Source organism: Lissotriton helveticus, chromosome 12, assembly GCF_964261635.1.
Source record: "Lissotriton helveticus chromosome 12, aLisHel1.1, whole genome shotgun sequence".
Classification (NCBI taxonomy): Eukaryota; Metazoa; Chordata; class Amphibia; order Caudata; family Salamandridae; genus Lissotriton; species Lissotriton helveticus.
In genome coordinates, this window is record NC_136073.1 from 674,739,854 (window position 1) to 674,755,260 (window position 15,407).

General features: G+C 47.5%; 1 protein-coding gene across 7 annotated transcripts in view; it reads left to right on the forward strand.

Annotated features, from left to right (window-relative positions):
* The window catches only part of CENPT (centromere protein T), a 1,192,572-nt gene that overhangs the window by 241,874 nt on the left and 935,291 nt on the right, over positions 1 to 15,407 (forward strand). The gene's annotated exons all lie outside the window — the stretch shown is intronic.

The window sequence follows — 15,407 nt, forward strand, 5'->3', positions numbered from 1 at the left end:
TATTCTGTGTGTGACTGACCGTGTGTTTTCTGAAGAAATGCTTCAACAATCTTCACTGTTTACGCATGATCCCATACCCCTATCTTGTATATTTTTGTATGTTTCTCATTTTCCATTACAGGTGAAATTAGAGTTAAGCGCACTTTGGGATCGGCGCATTTTTAATCTATTGTTCTTACCTTGCAGGCAAACTACATTATTAGTGTGGTAGCATATGTGTTGTAATTATTAATTGTAGTTACTCACATAGTCCTTTTTTGTTCACTTTTTGTACATACACTTTTCTACCTCTGTGGAGAAACACTAGTGAGTGACAGGGGGATCTCCCCTAGGTCCTGACGAAGAGGCCCCGCGCCTCGAAACATGTTGACCCACTTAGGAGAGAGAGCCCATTAACCTGCTCCATCTCTCTGCTTCACTTTTCTTTTAATAATACCAGCCAGTGTTTAATAAAATTCTTTTTTCCACTAGGCCAGGTATTTTTTAACTCACACTTATATCACTCCTGACCCCACTGACACTCACTCCTAACACATAGCACCTCCATCTAAAGGTGCTCCAGCGTATCCGCTTGTCGCAGCACTGCCCCGCCCCGCAGCGGCACGGGAAGACCCCGATGATGAAGCATAACACCAAGGGCCCTTTTGGTGTGTGAGGGGTATTTTAACAAAGATGGTGTATTCCAATGACATCTGGATACACATCCACCCAATGTGAGGTGGCCCTTTTTGATTAACCTACATTTCCAAGCATGTACAGTCCAAACTTAATTTGCTTGGCCTCTACACTCGTTTGAAGCCCCCTTGCATGGAACCGCCAGGCGTGGCGGCTATGGATAGTGGGGCACAGCCTTCCGTCCAATTTCGGGGCGGCGTTCCTGTGTCCTTTTTGTCTTATTTGCTGAATACCCGGTCTTTGGTTAAACATTATTTAGAGATTTTTACCTTTCTTAATCAGGTTCAGCCTGATTGTCTATTTTTGTCTGAAACCTGGCTAACCCCTTCCTCTTCCCCCGACATTTTAGCTGCCATCCCCGATAATTACTATGTCCTACATTCGGATCGTACCTCAGGTAAACATGGTGTGGGGGTGGCTGCTATCATCCACTCAAGATGGTCCTTTTCCCTTATCCCTTCGCCGACGATTCCTGCCGTGGACTACTTAGTCATGAAAACCTTGTCTGTCTCCCCTCCGCTTGTTTGCGTTCTATTTTATCGACCCCTCAGTCTATGCCCGCCTTTTCTACCTTGGTTGGAGATATCCTTGCAAATTTAATAGTAAACCACGCACGCATAGTGGTCCTAGGCGATTTCAATTTTTGGCCTGGTGATCCTATGGAGAACTCCCAATCTAAAGAGTTCACGGATTTACTTTTCTTTTGAACCTATCTCAATTGGTCGATCTTCCCACTCATAGGTCTGGCCATATTCTCTTCCAAATTTGGTCTGCTAATTTGGAGATTTCTTTACTTTCGGTTCTCCCCTGTCTGTGGTCTGACCACTATTTGATTTCCTTTTCCTTTTCCTTAAGCCCTGTGGTGAGTACCCCTCCTCCTGTAAACATTAAAGTCAGGAATTGGGGACGAGTCAATATCAGTGCTTTATGTGCTTCTCTTGTTGCTTCTAGCTCTCTAGATGGCATCTATTTAGATCTTTCCCTCCATGATCAGGCCGCTGCCATCAACACCTGGCTCACTTCATCGTGTGAGGAGCTGGTCCCTTGGCGATTAATACGCCTCTCGCGCTCACACGATTCCCAAAAGTGGTTCTCCCCTTCGCTCATAGCAAAGAAACTCCAGCTCAGACAGGCTGAGCGTAAGTGGCGTCGGGGCTATGCTCCTTCTGATAAGCTAACCTATTCTGCCATCCTCAGAGATTATAAAAAAGACATTCTCACTGCTAAAATACAATATTTTTCCAGATTAATATCTTCTTCCTCCAACAAGCCTAAGGAAATTTTTTCCACTCTTAATAATCTGTGCAAGCTGGATAGAGTTACTGCTAAACCTCTACCATCTCAAGATTTATGTAATTCCTTGTACGACTTCTTCTTCACAAATTTCTGCTATAAAACAACATATCGCCCTTCCTTCTCCTTCCTTTGATCCCCCCTCCCGCCCCCCTGCACTCACTCTTTTACTCACTTTCCACCTATTTCCACTGAGATTTTTCTCAAGTTAGTGGGGTCCACAAAATCGGGCTTCCCTACTGATAGCTGCCCATCACATATCCTCCGGCAGATTTTCTCATTTTGCCCGGATCCACCTTTGGCCTTGCTTAATAGATCGTTATCTATTGGTTCTGTTCCTAATCTTTTTAAGTCCGCCAAGATCGTACCTGTTCTGAAGAAGGTTGGCGCGGATCCCACTGTCTCTACCAACTTTCGTCCCATCTCCTTGCTCCCTTTTTTGGGCAAGGTGTTGGAGAGACACGTAACACACTGCTTGAGCTCTTATATCGAAGCCTCTAACTACCTTGATCCCTATCAGGCGGGTTTTCAGCCTACCCACTCTACCGAATCTGTCATCTTGTCGGTCTTAGATGAGCTAAGAGTGGGAGCTGATCGGGGTTCTTCACAGGCTCTGATACTTCTCGATCTGTCGGCAGCGTTCGACGCGGTCGACCATTCTGTTTTGGTCGACCGTGTCGGATGCGCCGGCATCTCGGGGGTTGCCTTAAGCTGGATCTCCTCGTTCCTAGAGAATCGCCAACAGGCTGTGCGACTCTCCCCTTTTTGCTCCTCCCCTCGAGCAGTGACCTGTGGGGTTCCACAGGGCTCTGCTCTTTCTCCCCTTTTATTCAATCTTTATATTTTTCCTTTAATTTATGCTTTGCGCCGTTTGGAGGTCACAGTGTTTAATTACGCTGATGACCTCCAACTTATCTTTATTCTTTCTGCTTCCCCTGATTCAGTTACCCATTTTCAGAGCATTATGATTTTCATCCATGACTGGATGTGCACGAATCACTTAAAGTTAAATCCCGACAAGACAGAACTTGTCTTGTTCGCCCAATCCTTGGTGCTCCAACTTTTGGCCCCCCTCTCTTGGCCCCCCTCCTTTGGCATCTAAATCCGTGAAGAGCTTGGGCATTAAAATCAGCAATGATCTGTCGATGCATACTCAGATCAGTACGATTGTCTCCTCTTGCTTCCTGTCTCTTCGTGTAATTTGGAAAGTCTCTCGATTTTTTACTATCGACGCCCTGAAGGTTATCCTCCTAGCCCTTGTAATCTCTAAGGTGGATTATGCTAATTCTCTGTATACTGGTATTCCTGCCTATGAATTGCGCCGACTTCAGCTTATCCAAAATCAGGCTGCTAGGCTGATTTATAGTCGCTCCCGTTTCTATCATGCCCTTCTTCTCCTTAGACAATTGCATTGGTTGCCGGTCCCTTATAGATGCCAATTCAAATTAGGATGCCTCATTTTTAAATCTTTGGCGGGCTTAGCTCCCCACTATGTCATCTAGGCTCTCTACCTACATTCCTTCCAGAAACCTACGGTCGTCATCAAAAAACCTCCTAGTTATCCCTCGCTTTGTTAGGAAGAAGCATGGGGGATCGGGTTTTTCTTTTTTGGCACCCAGGTTCTGGAATGACCTTCCTGACAGTCTTCGTTCTTCTCCCTCATATTTGGAATTCCGCAAAGGTTTGAAGACCTGGCTATTCACCAGAGCGTTTGTAGACTAGATTGGTTTTACAGTACTGCACATTACTAGCGCCATGAAACCTTTTTTGGTATACGTGCGCTCTAGAAATTGCCCCAACTTCAACTTCAACTTCCATCTTGTAAGTGATACTTGAGTCGCGGGGGATAGGCAGGTGGGGAGAAGTCCGAGCAGAAAGCGGCTCTATAGGGGGGGAGTGTGTCAAGGTTATGCGGGGTGCTTCCCTTTAGGGGGGAAAGAGAGAGCAGAGTTGAGAGAAAGATAAGTCAGTCTAAGGTGGCTGCTGTGTTAACTGATTAGCATAGAACTATCACGGAAGTCCTCTTTTTGTTTCAGATTAAAAGAAGCACATGGGAGGTAGTCCATTTTCTATGTTAACCTGTTGCGGCCATTTTGGGAGATCTGTAGAGCTAGCAATGGAGTCCTCTTTCCATTTTCAGTTAAATACTCTCATGGGTGGCAGTCCTTTTACTATGTTCACCTGTTGTGGCCATTTTGAAGCTCTGACGCGGTAAAAGCTAAGATCTTTCCCTATCCTGGCAATCTAGTTTGTGGAGTAAAGCAAGAGGGTCTTAGAGATGGCTCAGCAATGTGGTTACCCAAGAGTTAATGTTAATGTGGGCCATCGCAACACACTGCACCGCTGCATTCACAACTATAGGCATAGTGGTTTGCCTGCAGCACGTTTAGTTTTCTATGCTTCATTTTGACCTTTCCATTGCCCCGTGGGTGTTCATGTAAGTTATGGCAGTGGTTGCAGCCCATTTCCAGTCTTCTCTTCCCCTACCTAGACCTCTGACTCCTGAAGTCGGGTTCACCACAGCAGTAGCCCCCCACCTCCAGACTACCGTGAACCTCCTGAATTCTCTGGTGTTTATTAACAACGTGTCACTGTCACTCCTTGATCCTTCACTGACACTGCTCTACATCAGAGCCATTTCGGTAAACATTGCAGTTCTGCACTTATAGTCGTAAGAGTCCAGGACATTTGGCTATGATTCCGATATTTCAACCTCAGTCCTGGATCTCGGTAAAACTGAGCCTGAGGTTGCTGGGTCTGATAGTCTCCTGAATCCTGTTGGTTAAGCACACCAGATAATACATGCTGACTCTGCAATGGAATCTGAAGTCCCAGAGGGCTCAACACCAGGGGAATCTCTCTGATCTGGTCCAGATTTAAAAAACACAGCAAAAGACATGTAGTGGTGATTGCTAAACCACGGTTGGGTCCATTGCAGACCCCTCTCCCTTCTCCATGATGCAACACTTCTGGGATAGAGTGCCTACCTGTGAGAGATGGTGATCAGAGGTCTCTTGTCTCTGGTGGAGATTCAGCTCTATATCAACCCTCTAGAGCTGAAGGCTGTACACTTGGCATTGAAAGACTTCCTTCAATCCATCCAGGGAAAGCTGGTCCAGGTGTTCAGACACCACCACCATGTGATATTACAACAGACAGGGCAGGGTAGAGTATTAGACCCTGTGTCAGCATTCCCTGCCTCTTGACATGGCTGGAATGTCAGGACATCTTGATGGTCATGCAGCACTTGCAGGATCTCTGAACGGCAGGGCAGATGCACTCAGTTGTTGATGCTTTCAGGATCCCAAATGGCGTCTGCATCCGGAGGTGGCTCAAGGTCTCTTCCGAGAAGGAGAACCTTAGCTTGATTTGTTTGCCGCTGCATGGAATACGCAATATCAGCACTTCTACTTGTTGGGAGTTTTGAAAGTGTCTCTCACTCAGAGATGCATTTCATTTAGAATTCAACTCAGGACTTCTGTTCGCCTTTCCGCCGATGTCTCTTCTGCCCAGAATTCTCTAGAGCAGGAACATCCGGGCCCAATTCATCTTAGTGGCTTCAGATTGCGCATGGAGAGTGTGGTATCCAGAACTCCTGGGCATGAGCATCTATCCTCCAATCAGGCTGCTCCTTTGGGGGATAATCTGTTGTAGCAACAGGGCAGAATCTGACAGACAAACCTGAGCACTCTCCACCTTGGCTGCTCAGTGATTCAAAGGCGACTGTTGGGTCTTTTCCTCTTGTTTCCGAAATCTGTGATGTTGTTCTGGCAGGCATGTGCCCCTCAACAAAAACAGTATACACCTGCTGTTGGCACATGTCTGTGGCTTGGTGCTCCTCAATACGAGGTTGAAGATACTGTTGATTGTCCTGCTGTTCACGCAGCAGGGCCTTGATCTGGGCAATGTTTAAGATTATCTTTCTGATTTTCTGCAGTTGTCAGATCAACCCTCCCTGTTCTAGTCACTGTTTGAGACTTGTTTCCTCAAAGACATACAACGTTTGTTCCCTCCTACACCTTTAGTTATGACACAACAGCATCTTAATTTAGTTTTGACATATCTAATCCGTTTTCCATTTGAACTCCTGCATAGCTGTCTTCTTAGATTTTCGATTATTAAGACAGTCTTTTTAGTAGCCAGTACACTGCTTCTGCTTCGTCGATCATGTGCCTCCTTTCTGCCAAAGGTGATGACTACCATCCTTGTCAGTGAAAACTACAAGTTGCCGTCATTTTTCGCTCTACCTCATCCTGAAGAGGTTAGGCTCCATTGCCTAGATCCATGTCTCTTTACATTGATCGCACCAAAGACCTCCGGTTGGATGATGAGCTCTTCATCAGATTTGCTGGAGTAAACAAAGGCAGAGCAGTGCAGACACGGACCATCTCTTGATGGATTGTACTCTGCATTTGAATATGCAATGCTCTGATAAGAAGCGGCCTCCTGAGGGCTTGTGGACCCATTCTTCCAGAGCCAAGGCCACTACTACTGCGTTACCACACAGAGTGCGAAATCCCTGGGTCATTTTCAACTCTGCAGCAAGTTGTGAATGCCTTCATAGAAGCCATGCTCTCAATAGTCAAAATTTTACCAGCTCACTCTGTTGCTGGAGGTAGGTGTCTAATGCCTGGGAGTGTAATAATGTATTGCAGCAGCCAGGAGCTCAGCAACACAAACAATGACAGCACTGACAGGTGGCAGACAGTAGGCGAGCAAAGCTTGCAGTGTACACTAGACCTGCAAGTTTTGAACATTCGTGTACAGAAGAGGTAAAGATGTACCTTAGATCTAGGGACTCTATAGAGGACAAATGTGCCTGCTGGTTGAAATCAATCCAGACTGACAGCAGTACGGAATTATCTGAGGATACATTTTACTTTTTCTTGGACAAAAATGGCGCACATTCAGCAGTAAGTGGTGGCTAAATAAGAGACTAGGAGGAGAGCTCAAGGGAGTCTGCTAAATCTGATCTTGGGGGGACCAATCATCCTACATGTCGGACGCTGAGTGACTTTAGAGTGAGAGATTATAGTTCGCAAAGACCTTTCAATAGGAGAGATGGGGCTCAGGTGCAAGGGAATGAACTCCGTTGCGTGCAAAGTAACAACCCTAGCTTTCCTCAAGAGCCTTCGAAGCTCCAAATACTATAACTCCCTCCACAAGCACCCCCTGTTGTGATGAGGTTGATGGGTGGACTCCCGCCCGGGGCAGGCCATGAGGGAGGACTGTCGCCAACTGATAAATAAAGTGGAGCATTATGAGTGGGCAACACTATGAAATCAGATAACAACGACTACATTGTTGTACATTTCTAGGATAAGGTGGTTACAAAAGACATCCTGACTAGGCTTGAATTCTCTAGGCTACCTTCTAAGTCAATAGAAGCACTTCCGTTGGGCTTTTTTTATAGGTCACCAATGGGAATATTTTCAGCCCCTGCAGTTCCCGCCCATCCTGTGTCTACTTCTAACTGAGTTTCTCCCAACACACAGTTGGACCAACTGGATTGAATTCCTGACCGAACTTCCTCTCCTGGGCAACTTCGTCCCCCAGATCTCCTACCTATAGGTGGGAGGGCCTAGTTCTGCCTTAGCAAACAATAGCTGTAAGATTACTAAATCTCAAGGAACATTGCTGATTTTGCTAACAAAACAAATCAAGAGGACTGGGCAAAATATGTTTTAAAAAGCTGATATTATTTGCATTCAAGAAACTTGGTTGACAAATTCAATAGACTTCAATGGATTTGTGTCATTTTGTACTGTAACTAATCCATCCAACAGGATAGGGTCTAGGGTGGCCTGGTTACACTAGCTTCTATTAACTTTACACCACGAGCCAGAATTTTTTTAAATCTCCCTATTGCCAGTTTATTCTGCTCAGATCAGAAGGTAACCTGGACATATTAGTAATAAACGTATATAATAACACCTTTGATCTCACGAGGGCTGATGGTGAGAAAGCCCTTAAATTAGATCTGGACCACTTCATTAACCAGTCTAGCATGGACTACTATGTAGTCTGGGCTGGGAATTTTAGTGCGACATTATGCCCTCTTCCGGCCAATTAGGTCTGTGGCGTCACTGACGTTGGGGGGAAACGATATGCCCATTCAAACATTGTCCCTACAGTTGATCACTAAATGGTCATATGCTGAAACAAAATCCGAGAATAGCAGGTCCCTGTAGCCCTAACTGCCACCTTCAGCCTTCAACTTTTATAGGGAGAGGTTGCAGTAGTGACATCGATCACTTCCTTACCTCGGACAGTGACAGAATTATTCTACTGGTATCACAGGTGGGAATAAATTGTATAAGTGACCATAATCCACTTTTAATAAAACTATACCTATAACTCCTGACGTAGGTAAAATTGATAAGCATTAGCTCGTTGGGGGCTACATACCAGCATCACTGGACACCGTTTCTGCTTTCCCTGACAAGGACGCCTCGCTGATCACCTCGGCTCTCCCCCGCTGCTGCTCCTGACACCGCGGCCGCAGAGAGGGGGGAGCAAAGGGTGAAACTACATTACCCAGCGTCCCCTGGTGTTCCCGGGGACGCGATTTGACGCGTCAGGATCCCGCGCCCGGAGGCGCTTATCAGCCGGCTGCTGCTGCGGCCGAGTGGGGACATTAGCTCGTTGGGGGCTACATACCAGCATCACTGGACACCGTTTCTGCTTTCCCTGACAAGGACGCCTCGCTGATCACCTCGGCTCTCCCCCGCTGCCGCTCCTGACACCGCGGCCGCAGAGAGGGGGGAAGCAAAGGGTGAAACTACATTACCCAGCGTCCCCTGGTGTTCCCGGAGATGCGATTTGACGCGTCAGGATCCCGCGCCCGGAGGCGCTTATCAGCCGGCTGCCGCTCCCGCCTCGCGGGACGCGCGCAGGCGTCGCCGGGCTGAGCCCGGGCAGAGGCCGGGCCGTCTGTGGCTGTCCGGAGCAGGAAGAGGCAGGGCAGGGCGATACCCCCATCTGCTGCTACTAATGGGTAAAATTATTTACAACAAGGGGTGGTGATGGACAGAGTCTCTGAATTAAGCAGAGTACTCTCACCCAGTCAAGAGATCAGGGCTAGATCCAACACCGTTTTTTAGCTCATTGCACCATCCCAGTTTCAGAACCTGGCTGTATGCAAATTAGTCTGTCCCTGGCCCAGTGCATCATGGGAACAGGGCAGACCAGACTACAAAAGCCAATTCTTACACTGGGAAGGAAACAAGCTTCCGGGGACCGGTTTCTGGCATTTCAGCCGTCTTCGGCCCGGCTTGCTTGAATCCTGATGGTGCAATGAGCAAGGGACTCACATCTGAGTATACCCTTCCACGCTTAGGGTGGACAAAATTATTTACAACAAGGGGTGGTGATGGACAGAGTCTCTGAATTAAGCAGAGTACTCTCACCCAGTCAAGAGATCAGGGCTAGATCCAACACCGTTTTTTAGCTCATTGCACCATCCCAGTTTCAGAACCTGGCTGTATGCAAATTAGTCTGTCCCTGGCCCAGTGCATCATGGGAACAGGGCAGACCAGACTACAAAAGCCAATTCTTACACTGGGAAGGAAACAAGCTTCCGGGGACCGGTTTCTGGCATTTCAGCCGTCTTCGGCCCGGCTTGCTTGAATCCTGATGGTGCAATGAGCAAGGGACTCACATCTGAGTATACCCTTCCACGCTTAGGGTGGACAAAATTATTTACAACAAGGGGTGGTGATGGACAGAGTCTCTGAATTAAGCAGAGTACTCTCACCCAGTCAAGAGATCAGGGCTAGATCCAACACCGTTTTTTAGCTCATTGCACCATCCCAGTTTCAGAACCTGGCTGTATGCAAATTAGTCTGTCCCTGGCCCAGTGCATCATGGGAACAGGGCAGACCAGACTACAAAAGCCAATTCTTACACTGGGAAGGAAACAAGCTTCCGGGGACCGGTTTCTGGCATTTCAGCGTCTTCGGCCCGGCTTGCTTGAATCCTGATGGTGCAATGAGCAAGGGACTCACATCTGAGTATACCCTTCCACGCTTAGGGTGGACAAAATTATTTACAACAAGGGGTGGTGATGGACAGAGTCTCTGAATTAAGCAGAGTACTCTCACCCAGTCAAGAGATCAGGGCTAGATCCAACACCGTTTTTTAGCTCATTGCACCATCCCAGTTTCAGAACCTGGCTGTATGCAAATTAGTCTGTCCCTGGCCCAGTGCATCATGGGAACAGGGCAGACCAGACTACAAAAGCCAATTCTTACACTGGGAAGGAAACAAGCTTCCGGGGACCGGTTTCTGGCATTTCAGCCGTCTTCGGCCCGGCTTGCTTGAATCCTGATGGTGCAATGAGCAAGGGACTCACATCTGAGTATACCCTTCCACGCTTAGGGTGGACAAAATTATTTACAACAAGGGGTAGTGATGGACAGAGTCTCTGAATTAAGCAGAGTACTCTCACCCAGTCAAGAGATCAGGGCTAGATCCAACACCGTTTTTTAGCTCATTGCACCATCCCAGTTTCAGAACCTGGCTGTATGCAAATTAGTCTGTCCCTGGCCCAGTGCATCATGGGAACAGGGCAGACCAGACTACAAAAGCCAATTCTTACACTGGGAAGGAAACAAGCTTCCGGGGACCGGTTTCTGGCATTTCATCCGTCTTCGGCCCGGCTTGCTTGAATCCTGATGGTGCAATGAGCAAGGGACTCACATCTGAGTATACCCTTCCACGCTTAGGGTGGACAACATTATTTACAACAAGGGGTGGTGATGGACAGAGTCTCTGAATTAAGCAGAGTACTCTCACCCAGTCAAGAGATCAGGGCTAGATCCAACACCGTTTTTTAGCTCATTGCACCATCCCAGTTTCAGAACCTGGCTGTATGCAAATTAGGATGTCCCTGGCCCAGTGCATCATGGGAACAGGGCAGACCAGACTACAAAAGCCAATTCTTACACTGGGAAGGAAACAAGCTTCCGGGGACCGGTTTCTGGCATTTCAGCCGTCTTCGGCCCGGCTTGCTTGAATCCTGATGGTGCAATGAGCAAGGGACTCACATCTGAGTATACCCTTCCACGCTTAGGGTGGACAAAATTATTTACAACAAGGGGTGGTGATGGACAGAGTCTCTGAATTAAGCAGAGTACTCTCACCCAGTCAAGAGATCAGGGCTAGATCCAACACCGTTTTTTAGCTCATTACTAATGGGTAAGCGGAAGAAAGCATGGACGATGGAGGAGGGCGGAAAAAAAGCTAAAGTTCCTAGACACTCAAACTCTATTATGACTTATCTCTCCTCTGCTGTGGGGGCCCTAACCAAGGAGATCGCTAACGCTGAGCTTGAACTGGGGCTGTCATCCCTTTCCCCCTCTAATATTGTATTAGCGCATTCTCGGTAGGACGATGCCTTGGCCCCAATCGACACACCTTCTGTACTCCTGGAACCAGCTGTGACTATTGTAAATCCCCTCCCCCCTTGCCCTATGAGTAAGGTTACCGTCCCTGTCCCGCCCACGAATCCTACAAGACAGAACTTTAAGTCTGTACCTCAACCAGTTAGGCGGAAGAAGGGGAAAAACGCTAACATGATGACCACTTCCAGTGTACAACCTGACTTTCTGGGAGATACATTGGAGAAACTTTTTGTGGCCAGGATTGAACCCCTACTTGTGGGAATTGCGAAAGACATTGTGGACACATTAAATACCTGTCTGGAAGGTCTTTTAAAGAAATGTTCCCTTATAGACAGACTTGTAAACTCTATACCCCCCAAATTCTCTCGCTGAGTAAGGGATCGTCTGTGGATGGTGCAGGGAGCTTGGAGACTTCTGGTAATAGGCTATTCACACAGCCTCCAAGCGGGGCATTACACGTGGGTGTCAGTCCACAGGTTACTAAAGCTAACCCCCCCGTATAATGGACAGCGTTTCTAACATGATGGAACAAATATCCTCTCCACCTCAGATGGGCCCACCTGCCCATAGGAAAGTTACCCCCAGTACATACAAACTTAACCTACCCCCAGAGGCGTCCCCATTAGTTGCGGTGTTTATTGGGGTCCCCCCCACTTATGGAGGGGGAGATGGAATCAACCCGGGATCTTATGGTCAAGGAGAAAAGGTGGTGCTCGGAGAAATGTTGTGGGGAGAATATCGCGGATACGATTATCCATGAAAGGAGGGTGGGTTGGATTGGTAAGCTAATAAAAACCACACAGGGAGATTGCGTGGTAATAAATTTTTGTAGGGCTGACCTGGCAGACAGGTTATTCTGGGACCGCTCCGCAATTTCATCTAGGGACCATTTGAGACCGGTCCCCTTGGGTTTTTTTTATCAACCCCCTGCCCGTATTAAACAAACAATTCACTACCAAGCTAGATGGCAGAGTGTGAGGTCACTACAGGGGGGGATAAACGCACAAGACCCTGTAACTACACAATCTTTAAGGCGTTCCACGGCCTCGCAAATACCCCCCCGCAGGTTCCTCAGGGTCAAGTAGAGGGCAGGGGGTTGGCTAAGAGTAACCATTTTGCCCCCCTGTCCGGCTTAGACGACACAGACTGACTAATAAATGAAGCCTCAACACCGGTCGAGGGGGGTAGAAATGCAAATGGGATCGCAGTTTGTAAAATCCTTAGTTGGAATGTGGCAGGAATTAGATCGAAGATTGGTGACAATGATTGGTCTAGTTTTGTTTCTGAGCATAATGTTATTGCTCTACAAGAAACATGGGACACCTCATCCTGCTTCTGGCTGGATGGGTTTACCACTTTCGCTGTAGCCGCCACCCCCAGTAATGCAGGCAGGGCTAGGGGAGGCCTTCTAACCCTATTTTCACGAGACCTTAAAGGGCCTTTAAGGCAGATAAAAAATGTCTCTCCTAACCTTCTAATTGTTGAAAGGATAATTAGTCCCACAAAGAGCACTCTGTTCATAAATTTTTATAACTCAGGATACAGGGATTGCTGTGATAATAACATAGCTGCCCTAGATTCCTTCTTAAACTTAGTCAGTCATAATACACGTACCAATTTTGAATGTGTACTCATGGGCGATTTTAATGTTCATCCCTGCAAACTCATGTGTGACTCAAGCGACCTTGTGGGGGGTACAGGACCTGAGGGACCCCACTTTGAGCACACTAAAGCAGGCGAGGAGTTGGAAGATTTTTTGGCTAATTTCAACTTCTTAGAACCCATAACCACGGAAGGGGAGTCTAGAACACCCACTTTTAAGGGGATAGTTCCTGGTACAATAATTGATTATATATTCGTGACCCCAGCTATCCTTAATAGTGCTATTTCTTACTGTACAGTCCCCTCCGCTCTTAGTGACCACAACCCTGTACTCTTGGAGGTTGCTTGGGGGGCTTCATTGGATCGTTGCCGGGGCAAGCTAACACAGGGCTCACTTTACGCCCAATAAACCAAGGTAGAAGGCTCAAGTGGGCAAATGTGGTCCCGGACAACTTTTATGTTGACATTCTCCCACTAATTGAGGTCCAGGTCTCGACCTGCCAGAACCCAGATACCCCAGAACAGGAGATAATGGACGCCTCTCAAACCATTTGTAGCCAAATTTCTTCTCACCTCACGGTTAAACTGAGGAAGGGCGGAAGCAAACATTGCCGTTGGTTCGATGCTTCATGTTCGAAAGCCCACAAATCTTTAAAGGCTGCTCTTAAAGCAAATCCAAGGGTGAGGACAGAAATCGCAACATTAAGAAAGGAATATAAGCGAGCCATCAAGGTCAGGCAGGACAAAATCAAAAATTAGGCCTGGGAGAACTTATTCTCTACTGATATTTTACGGGACAGCAGGCAATTTTGGGCTGTAATTAATCAGCCCTTCTTCTCTGACTCGCCAAATCAAGTCACGGACTGTGTCATCCCGGACGATAAATGGTTGGCACATTTCAGATCAGTCTACGGAGACACCGGCATGGCCGTCCAGTCGATTAATATGACTGTCCCGGACGCCCCTCCCATATGTTTTAACAGGGCTGAGGTGGAGAAAGCCATTCTGGCCACTACTAAGAACAAAGCCCCTGGGCCAGACGGGGTGCCGGCAGATTTCTATATACACTCCCCAAAATTATGGGCGGCCATTCTAGCCAATGTATTCACAGCTGCTAATGGCAACTCTCTACCAACCACATGGGTAACTTCTACAATCGTTCCCATATTTAAGAAGGGGCTTCGGGACGACCCAGGGTGCTATAGGCCCATATCCCTCTTGGACTCTGCAATTAAGATCTTAGGCAGAGTCCTTTTGGCCAGGTTAAGGGATAGTTTGGAGTGTTGCGGAGGTGTGGCTGATATCCAATATGGATTCAGAGAGAAGAGAGGCACAATAGAGCAGTGCTCCAACTTACACCTGTTGATCTCAAAGTATACGGTGGCTGGGGAGGGGTCTCTGTACCTAGCGTTTATGGACCTCTCCTCGGCCTTCGACTTGGTGAACAGGTCTAAGTTGTGGGATATCCTCTTGAAGATTGGGATCGACGTGGCACTGGTTAGGTTCATGGCTTCACTCCACCAAGAGCTATTCGCAGTTGTGCGGGTCACAAAAGAGGGTAGATGTACGTTCCGTTTTAACTCCATGTGAGGGGTCAGGCAGGGCTGCATATTGGCCCCCCTGCTTTTTACAATCTATATCAATGGCCTAGGCGCCTGCCTGGATGTAGTGGCCAGAGACGTTCCGCATGTAGGAGAAGTTGAGATTCCTGCTCTCCTATACGCGGACGACATGGTGCTGATAGCCCGCACTGGCGTCTGTCTTCAGCAGCTCATGGACGCCTTTGGAACCTTCATGGACCAACTAGACTTGAAGGTTAATTCGAACAAGTCACACACCATGGTTGTTGGACACCATAGGAATAAGGTTTTAGTAAAAACTTTTAGATGCAAGGGCGAAGTTGTTACTAGCGTTTCAGCCTTTCCCTACTTGGGGGTGCTTTTTGATGACAGGGGTACCTGGGGCCCACAGGTAAGGGCCAAAAGCCTGGCGGTGACCAGGACTTCTGCGGCCCTTTTGGGTTTTTCAAAAAGGCTGGGCTCTAGACCGATGGAAGCCCTCCTTAAGGTTTACAACAGTAAATGTTTTTCAGTGGCATTATATGGGGCACCATTATGGGGTTATGTACGTCTGGAATCTATCCAAAAAGCGGAAAATAGATTCTTACGTTCCCTTTTGTCTGTTCCCCAGTCGACACCAACTTTTTCCATTCATGCAGAATTGGGGCCTGGATTATACTTGTGATAGGTTAAACCTAGCACCTTTAACCTACTGGCTAAAGACATGGCTCAATAAAGAACTAACTATTAACCACCTGATAATGAAGGATGTCATGTCTTTAGATCACAGTAGTAGAGTACCGTGGATGGCCTACCTGAAGAAGTCCTTTACGGAACTGGGGCGCCCGGAACTCTTTACAGACCCTTCTGGCAT